This window comes from Cavia porcellus, unplaced genomic scaffold, assembly GCF_034190915.1.
Source record: "Cavia porcellus strain 051 isolate PalLab524CR breed Dunkin Hartley unplaced genomic scaffold, mCavPor4.1 scaffold_10, whole genome shotgun sequence".
Classification (NCBI taxonomy): domain Eukaryota; kingdom Metazoa; phylum Chordata; class Mammalia; order Rodentia; family Caviidae; genus Cavia; species Cavia porcellus.
Genome location: NW_026947493.1, coordinates 68,692,311 through 68,699,755, shown reverse-complemented (window position 1 = coordinate 68,699,755; position 7,445 = coordinate 68,692,311). Strand labels below are relative to the sequence as shown.

The window sequence follows — 7,445 nt, the reverse complement described above, 5'->3', positions numbered from 1 at the left end:
TGGTGCATATATATTTAAGATAGTTATCTCTTCCTCTTGAAGTTTTCTCCTAACAAGTATGTAGTGACCTTCTTTGTCTCTTTTGATCATTATTGATTTAAAGTTCATATTGTCTGCAAACAGAATGGCTACTCCTGCTTTTTTTTTGGGGGGGGGGGGTTCCTGTTGTGTGAAGTATTGTTTTCTATCCTTTGACTTTCAGTCTGTGGGTATCCTTTTGGGTTACACGGGTTTCTTGTAGACAGCATATGGTTGGATTTTGTTTCTTGATCCATTCTGCCAGTCTATTTCTTTTAATTGGTGCATTGAGACCATTTACAATAATGGTTATAACTGTTATATGTTGGTTTATTGTTGACATGTTATCTTTCTGCTGTTGTATATTTATCTTTCTGTTCTGTTTAATTATCTGCTTTGCTTAGTGGTTTTTTTCCTAAGTGTATCTAAACTGTCTTTCAATATATTTTTTGCAATATTTTTTTGGCTTGGTGATCATGAAGTTCTTCAGCTGTTCTTTGTCATGGAAGTATCTTATTTCACCATCGATTTTGAAGGACAGTTTTGCAGGGTAAAAATATGGAACACTTCACAAATTTGAGTGTCATCCTTGCACAGGGGCCATTCAAATCTTCTCTGTATCGTTCCAATTTTAGTATATGTGCCGCTGAAGCGAGCACAAGAAAGACATAATCTTAAGCAATCTGTCTTCAGAATATGTCTTTCCTAGATGCTGGGGGAGCCCTAGGTTCTGTAGTGGGCTGCATTCACAGCACTGGTGATGGATCATGCACATGCAGCCCCATTACTTTGCCTACCAGTTAAACAGCCCTCTGCTTTGAAATCAGCATTGTACAGCTTGATCCACTGTCTTCAACCCCAAACTTTAAACCCAGACATAAAATGTTTTCATAGATCCCATCTACAACCAAAAAAAGAGATGATTTTAGTCCACTGAAGATATTCCCAATAACGTATCTCGGGTCTTGATGGATAATGACAGATCCTTGGGGGTTACCTGCCACATGTTCTGCCGCACACTCCCTTGGGTGAACTCACACACATGTGGAAGCTCTGATGCATTTGCTTGAAGAATGGTTTCATCACAATCCATGTGCACCTTCACCAGATGGTCTCACTATGATGAATGACAATCTTGCAAAATTCTAGAGTCTCATTCTGCAAGTCAGTTCTCATTAGTAAGATATAGGCAGTGCAGACAACTTGCTAGAGCTAGAGTTTGGCCCCTGTAAGCAGCCTCTCATAAATCCTAGATGCCAATTGTTTGCTCCTTCTTGTGACTTTCTTTTAACTACAGATTGTCCTGAATGTATTACTTAATTGCGTTTTCCGATGAGTTACGCTCCAAGTGATAGAGGCATCTTTAAACATGGGTTATTCTTATATTTACGAAGATCTCCTAAATACAGAGACATCTATCTGTACTTGGATGTCTGAACTACTTGGAAGGCTGAAGTAGGAGAATCACTTGAGTTCAACCTGCATGACATAGCAAGACTTGGTCAAAAAAAAAATACTTCCACATGTAGCATGCCATGACAGACATCAGTCTGGAGAGAACTCTCCCTGCAAAGCTGTCTGCACTTATCAGAGAGATGATACTGTTTTCCCACCCTCTCTCCCTCCCCTCTCCTTTATCCATTCTTGGGGGCTTTCCCCCATAGCAGCCCTCCTTAATAACTTCATATTGCCTCTGGTTCTCCACAACCTTCTTTTGTTCTATGCTTCATGTTGGGAAGCAGTGTCTTTAAAGCAAGGCCTTGTCCTCAGGATTTCTCTGTCCTCCAAGCCAGACCTGGTGACATTCCCCAATCTGTCTCCCTAGGCTAAGAAAAGTTTGAATCTAAAGCACACACAATGGTTAAGACAACAATAGCTACCAGGGATATAGCTCAGTTGCACAGCACCTGCCTGGCAAGCGCAAGGTTAGGAGTTTGATCCCCAGTATCCAAAAAAAAAAAAAAAAATAGTAACAATAATTAATATGAGTAAACATAATTTCACTGAAGCCTCTAAAAACATGACTCTGCAAGGCAGCTTCTTGAAGGAATTGCTAAATCCCTAAAGGAACAGACTGTTTTATCCTGGTCTTTGCCAAAACCCCAGAATTTTGATTAAGAGTAGACCTTGGTACTTCCATGCAGTGTTGGCAGCTTGTCTACCCTGCTTTTAAATCCATCTCCCAGACAACTCACAGAGCTGAGAGACAGAGTGAGATACTAGAGTATAACAAGAGCGGGGGCGGGGGGACACCAGCCTGTGTGTGCCTCTTGGCTCTGCTACCATTAACTGTGTGATTTAGGGCAATATTATATTCTCAAACTTCCATTTCCTTATCTGTAAAATGATGAATAAATATATATCTCATACAGTTAACCATTTAATTATAGAATTAATATATATAAGGTATATGAAGTTATGGCTTGTGTCTAGATCCCTCCCCAAAGTCTCATGTGATCACAGGTGGTGCTTATTCAGAGATGGCTGGCTTTAGAGTGTTTGATGCTGGGATTAAGAGTCTGTGATTACTTAATTAGTCCACTGATTGGTTTGGTATAGTTCTGGATGTGGACAATGGAGAGGCGGGTGTGGGTGTGGTGACAGTACCCAAAAGGCAGGTAGCCTGGAAGGGATCAAAGGGAGAGGAGGGCGGCTGCTGCTGCTGCTGCTGCTGCTGCTGCTGCTGGTCCCTTCTTTGCTGTTTTCTGCCGGCAGCCTGCCCTGCCACATCATGGACTGTTTCTCCTCTGCATTGCCCCTCTGCCATGCTACCCTGCCTTAGAACCAGCCAACTTTGCACTGAAACCTCTACAAACTATGGCCCAAAATAAACTGTTCCTCTTTTAACTTTGGATATTGGGTATTTTGTCTCAGCAACTAGAAAAGTAACTAAGACACACGGTGTAAAGCAAAACAATCTCACAGCACCCCCTCATTTCTGGTTTCCTCGCAGGTCACATCTGTCTGTATGTGGAGCCGAGGGAGAAATGACTATTCCTATTCCAAAAGGCAGCAGCATAAAGTGACTCCCAGAATTCAGGTCTGCAAGCCCAGAGAAGTAGAGAACATGGACCCAAGATTAGGTCTTACTTGATTTTGTGTCTAGAATAGACTCATGAGTATCCCAAAGAAATCCAAAGTCCACGGGCACAGACCAATTTGCAGTGGAACTTGGGCTTTAATGCCCACATCCACCCTTTTATTGATCCTTTTTTCTCTAACAATGCTTAAGCTCTTAATGGCTAACATTCTGCTTCTAATAACACCTTGAGAGACAGCCAACCAAGGTAAAATCCGAGGATACATTATAGTCAGCCAGAAGCAGCAATTAGAAACATAAGAGGGAATGGAGAGGCACGAGAGAGGCTTCACTCACCTTACATCCTCTCTGAGGGCCATGCCTGCCTGGGGTACCACCACCATCCCTTAGGCATGAAGAATAGCATTGCTGCAGTTAAGTTCCAGAACTGGAAAAGGGCTTTAAAACCTTTCAGATCTATAATCTTCCCCCAAATTTATCTTTGCCTTATAGTTGTAGGACCACCTAAGAACTATAGCAAAGGTAAAAATATTCACCCAATTACTGAAAAGAAATTCATTTCTCATAAGCCATCAAAAACATTTTTCTAAATTCTCTTCACTGCCTTCCCAAACTCAGGAAACATTTGTGGCTTGACCTTAACCAGCTCTGAGGGGCAAGCAGAAAAAACAAAGCAGAAAAAGAGAAAGGAAAAGCATGTCCAATTACATCAGTAAGATTTAATCGACTGTATGAAGTACAGCGAGGCAGGTGATATCAGAAGACAGTTGAGGTATTGATATCTACTTGTTTCAGAGGCTGTGTTTAGGGTCTAGGAAAAGTTCAAGGGCTGGAAAATCCCTGCCCCTGTTTAATCCTTGGACTTGCCTGATATTAGTACCACTTTAAATCCCATATACTAGGTTGCTGTCAGTGTCAGGGAAAACCAGAAACAATGCAGCAACCCCCATCCATCCATTCTTCCACTGAGTACCTACTGCACAAAGTGTGCAACAGGCCTCCGCCATGCTGGTCTCCTTGGGAAGGAGGATGGACTCGTGAGAGTGACCGTCCCTGGTGAGAGCAGCTCTCCTAAGCTGAGCACCACCACCACCAGCTTGCCCACAAGCACGGGGCAGGGTGAGGCACGCACTCTGCTTCCTCCTCACAGGTTCCACCATGATGCTGAGCCCCCTGCCTGATAAATTCTTAACCACTAGAGCCACAACGCAGAAGAGGAGCTCCTTCGCCTCAGAATAGCATTTGCTCCGTGAAAAAATGTTCTAAGAAAGACCTTTGCAGAGTAGATTTCAAAAGAATACCTGTGTGCTCAAAATAAGTAAATGGACACAAAGTAAGTAGAGGCCACATTGGAGGTGTCCCTGAAACACGGGTACATGTGGCACAGGACCTGTGCGGGCTCCAAGTCCACAACTGCTTTTGTTTCAGCCTTGGCAGCCCCACAGCTTGGCTCCCACATTCAAAGGGATGATGTATTTCCCCGTATTTATTATTTGCACTGGACTACTGAGGAAAAGAGCAGAGCAGCAGGCGCTGTGTCTCAGTGCTCCTGCCAGGAATAACAGAGAGGCCTTGCTCCAGAGCCTCATTAGCTTATGGAAAACAGTTCCCTGAGGAAACTGCAGGGTGTAAATAAATTTAAGACATTTCAGTCTTTTGAGGCCCCCAGATGCCAAATTTGTAAAACAATGGTGGCTCAAGAACGCTGTAGCGTTTGTTGCACATCTCATAAATTTAGCATAAGTTCTATAGTCTGTTATTAGCAAAACAATGCGATATAATGGACATATGTTTTTAAAGTAATATGCATTGCTATGCATTTACATAAAGTAAAAAAATCATTTGTATCGATACATTCAATACAGGAGAACAGAACACTTGTAGAAACAGTCAAGTATGTACCTTTCTAACCCAGGACACTGTTCAAAGAAATTCCTACTGTAGACACTGTACCATGCCCCAGGACATGTGCCAAACTCACCAGAGCCCTCAGTGCCTCTACCAGTGCTTAGAGGTGCTTAAACTTAACTCACTGACTAAATACTTTTAACTGTTAATAAGACACACAAAAAAGTAGAATTATCAGCTTGAAAATCATAGACGTTTGGTTTTATCCCCTAATTTTTATAAACAGGAACCCTGAGATGCAGAGTGACATGCCTGTGACACCACAGGTTGGTGGCACGAGGTTCTTTGTCCATTGCTCATAAGACTAAGAGCAAAGAGCTGGACAGCACTCAGCAGCCCACAGGCTCCTCACAAGGGCTCAGTCCATGGCCAGGATAGTTACTGTTGACATCACCAGGATCCCTACTGTCCCAAGGTGCTCAGTGAATAGCTTATTTTAAACCTCTTTGCAAACAGTGAAGACTTCTCTAATAGGCTCAAATAGAGTTAGTTTCTTCCCTGCAACTGGAATATTTTTAAATGCCATATTAACCCAGTTTCATTGTTCAGTTCACTAATTGATCCTCGCAACAGTAACTTCTGGATCCAAGAACTCTGATGCAATCTTAGTCTCCTTTAATAATATGTTGTTTTCTACTAAATAATAATAATTTTAATTAAGCACCAAGAAACTATGAGCTTTATAAGGACAGCAACTGTATCTGTTGTTCATCATTAAAAAAACCCAAATCCTAGTACGTTGAAGGCACTCATTAAACATTCGGTAGGCATGGTGCCAGATAATTAGAGCATAAAAGCAAATAAGACAGGAGTTTCACTGTCTGATAGAGCTAATGCTCCTTGAACATTTTTGATATTTATTCAATACCAGCCCTGTAAGTGGCTGAAGTTATTTGCTTGTCCTTAATGTAATCCATAGAGCTATAATCCAAAAACAGACCTCAAGCAAGATTTCATAAAAGGCTTGCTTTAAATAATAGACCTAAAAATAACTCCACACAAAATATATTAGAGAAAGGTAACTCAAGAGACAAATGGACACCTCATAAAAGAAATCTATATCACTTGAACCAAATGATAAAAAGATTACAACTTTTTTAAAGCAGCAAGAACTTCATCTAAATTTAATTTAAATCTGATAAAATGAACTTCTCTAAACAAGTTCTGAGCAGCTATTTGGTCTCTACCAAAAGTTTTTATTTGCACTAACAGAACAAAGATCTTGGCACAAGTTCATCAGTTACTTCAAACTAATATCAGCAACTAGCACCTGGTCATAGACTGAGGCTAGTCTCAAGTGTCTGGGAAGACTGGCGACCACAAACAAGATCCCAATTCAGGGGAAATTTCTAGGGGTCTCTGCAGTGTACCTAAAACATGCATGTGCATCAGAATTCTCTGGAGGGCTTCTCAACACAAATAGCTGGCAATACCCAGAGTCTCAGGAGTGGAGACCAAGAACAAGCAAGTTTCCAGGTGATGCTGACATTGCTTCCCAGAGCCCCTTGAATAGGAAAGCACAGTATGTCCCAGGAAGTCGGACAATAAAGAATCAGTGCCAATGACCTGTAGGCCATGTCCTATGGTTGCCTGTTTTTAAATTCCTGGAGCTGGGGATCAGTTATGTGTGCTATACATCGAAATAACTCTCAAGACAAAGTTATTAAGATGAAAGAGTCAAGAAGCCATACAAGTTAACGGAACAGAATGTAGGAAATAGCCTGAGAAAGAAGCCTAAAAATAGTTTCTGCAATAAAGAAGAGTCATCTCCAGGGTAGAAGAAAGAGGTAACTAGAAGAACTTGACAGGAGAAAAGGGTTGAAAAGAAATTGCACTGCAGGGGCTGCGCCAGAGTTGAGGTCCCTACAGGGTATGAGTCCAGGTCCTATAGGAATCCCTTTATTGAGCCTTGTTATTGTCCTAAGCCTTGTCTGAGGGGATACACATCTCTCTGAAACATCACAATATCTTCTTTCACAGATATGGAAATGATTTTAAGATTTTAAGTGGAATAAATTGAGAATTTAAATTCACAACTGTCTGATTTCCAAACTTTGCTGTTATCTGTGGTTCAATCTGCCTTTCTGTGCCCCTTTTGGTTTCAAAGAGGTGTTGAGTATCCCACAAGCAACATATATAGCAATAAAGAAATACAGCCTATCGGATACATGGAGCCATAATGCAGTGACTCAAAGTGCAACTTTGAAATCAAATAGGCCAGCATTTAGATGTGTGTGTCTCTACTTAGGATTCATATAGTCTTGAAAAATCATTTAATCTGACATCCTTTACTTATGTGTATAATAAGAATATTAATATCTATTTTCCAAGATCATCAGAAGGAGTATGGGTCATTTTTACCCTAGAATTTCAGGCACCCAGGAGATTTCTGAGAATATTTCCTAACACCTAATAAATACGTAAAATTGAAGATGGTGGTGGTAATTATGATTTTGGAGAAAAAAAAGACTGAGACCCT

General features: G+C 41.2%; 1 non-coding gene across 1 annotated transcript; it reads right to left on the bottom strand.

Annotated features, from left to right (window-relative positions):
- Nucleotides 1-570: 570 nt before the first annotated feature.
- LOC111754710 (U6 spliceosomal RNA) lies at nt 571-677 on the bottom strand. The gene has a single exon (XR_002789379.1). It is a non-coding gene; the product is annotated as a U6 spliceosomal RNA (small nuclear RNA).
- Between the last annotated feature and the right edge of the window lie 6,768 nt (nt 678-7,445).